Source organism: Parasteatoda tepidariorum, chromosome 1 (genome assembly GCF_982258835.1).
Source record: "Parasteatoda tepidariorum strain Cologne lab strain chromosome 1, Ptep-v5.0, whole genome shotgun sequence".
NCBI lineage: Eukaryota > Metazoa > Arthropoda > Arachnida > Araneae > Theridiidae > Parasteatoda > Parasteatoda tepidariorum.
Genome location: NC_141755.1, coordinates 16570855 through 16573290, shown reverse-complemented (window position 1 = coordinate 16573290; position 2436 = coordinate 16570855).

Sequence of the window (2436 nt, the reverse complement as noted above, 5' to 3'; positions counted from 1 at the left end):
TCATGCGTCATTACTAGTTTTTCATACTATTTAAAAATTTTTCCTTTTACCATCCTATCTTACTGTTAAAGTTACTAAGCAGCTTTTGTTTTCTAGGTGGTATTTTATCAAAGTTAATGCCAGGTTCTTAAAACTGTAATGTTCTAAAACCGTACATATATGTTTACTTCATTTTCTTCATAAATGCCTAGAAACTGAGAAAAATTAATTGTCCAGTAAGCCTTAATCTAGTATCTATATTATTGATTCGAGTCCTATTTATAAAAGCGATTTTATTTTGCTCTATAATATATCAACATTTTAGCAAGTGGAAATACTCATGAAATTTATATTTCTTTACTAAATATTTTAGTACTTAAAAATTCAAAGAAGATATTTACTTATTGCACAGTGAGCAAAAAAAAAGATATCACCCTGAATAATTTTCCTTCTAATTATTGGATTTTCACATACTAAGTGTCAATCTTAATGGTTCCTGGGGGGAGTCTTTAAAAATGCTAATTATGTAATGCTAACTATTAATAAGTTATGAAATTGGACACAAAAACGTACTTTCTCTGAATAAACATAGATTTTTTTTCATATTTGGATTCTTAACCTTCGAAATATAGAGGGTAGCTGCAGTTTGGTCCCCTTAATGTTAATTTCACTATTTGCGTTTTAAGTCTTATTTTTAAAACTAATTGTGCTATTCAAAACAAATTGCACACATTCATAAAGATATTTTAATGCAAAAAATATTTTTTAATAATTACTTATTTTTTTTATTGGGTTGTTCGGAAAGTAATTTCGTTTTTTTTTGGGGGGGGGGGGAAATGAAAGACAATTAATGAAAGAATAAATATTTTATTAAATTATTTATTGGCCATTCTGGTCCAACACCTTTTGCCATCTTTCTGGTAGTAGCATGATTCCACGCTCATAAAATTTTTGGTCTTTGCTGGCAAAAAACGGATCCAGGTGATTTTTGACCTCTTCATTTGAAGTAAAGGTTTTATAGTCCAAAAAATTTTGTAGTGACCGGAACAAATAATAATCCGAAAGCGGAAGACCTGCAAAATATGGTGGGTGTGGCAGTGTATCCCATTCAAGCTGTAAAAGCTTTTGGGGAGTGACCAAACTTGTATGAGGTCTCGCATTATCTTGGTGGATTAATTCTGGCCTTTTCTGTTGGAGAGTATCAGTTCAGTTTGTCCAGCTGACGACAGTAGACTTCAGAATTAAGTGTTGTGTTATCCGGTAAAAACTAAAAAAGAAACTATTCCTTTAAAATCCCACCAAACAGACAGCATCACCTTTTTTTTTTTTTTTTTTTTTATGGATATTGGTTTTCGAAATGCTTTGAGCCGGTTCATCTTTTTGGCTCCATGATCCCTTGCGTTTGACATTGTTATAGACAACCCATTTTTCGTCCCCAGTAATGCTGCGCTTCAAAAATGGATAATTTTTGTGACATTTGAGAAGCGAATCACAGACGTCAACGCGACGATTCAAATTCCTCTCCGTGAGAACATGGGGAACCCATTTAATATCGAGCTTCGAGGTTTCAACCCAGGGCTTTCAAGTAGTCATGAACAGTTGAATTCGATAAATTTGACCTCGTACCGATCTCACGTGATGTTATTCGCCGATTTGCATCAACTAATGCCTTTATCGTGTCTTTATCAGCGTCAGCGGGTCTTCCAGAACGTGGTGCATCTTCGACATCAAAATTGCCGGATCGAAATTTTGCAAACCAATTCTGGCAGTGGCGTACTGTCAACCCATCTTACTCATACACATCGGTAAATTTCTTTCTGGCATTAACAGTATTTTTATCTTTTCTATAGTAAAAAAGTAAAATATGACGAAAATACTGTTTATTGCTCTCCATATTTAAAAGGGCACCAACCAAAAACTACTGAGTAGAATTAATTGAATTTTTTCACACACAAGCCTTGCTATATCAGCTCTCAAAACATATAATGATAATGCGGCTTAAGTGTGAAGTTCGGTTCGAGAAAATACAATTAAATCCTCTGTCGGAAAAACGAAATTACTTTCCGAACAACCCGATATTTTTTAAGTTAATTACGTAATGAAAAATTTTTGAATTATGAAGTATAAATTTTTTTTATACCATATTAATCTACGTATTTTCTATTGCAAAGTTTAAAGTTTCAACAGTTTTTATTTAGTAGAAGTCGAAAAAAATTAAATGCTTAAAGCAAATGTTTAGCTCGCTTAAAAAGCTAAAGGACTCATTTAGACTAAAGGAACATGATAGATAAGTCCCTTTTCAAGAATATGAAAAATCTATTGCTGCCCATTCTTTGCATCTTTGGGACAAATTTAAGCTCGATAATACCAAAATTCTAACCACCCCTGCCACATCAGCTCTTCTTGCTCCCCGGGAATCTTTTTTTTTGTTCATATACATGCCGATTCTCTTGTAAA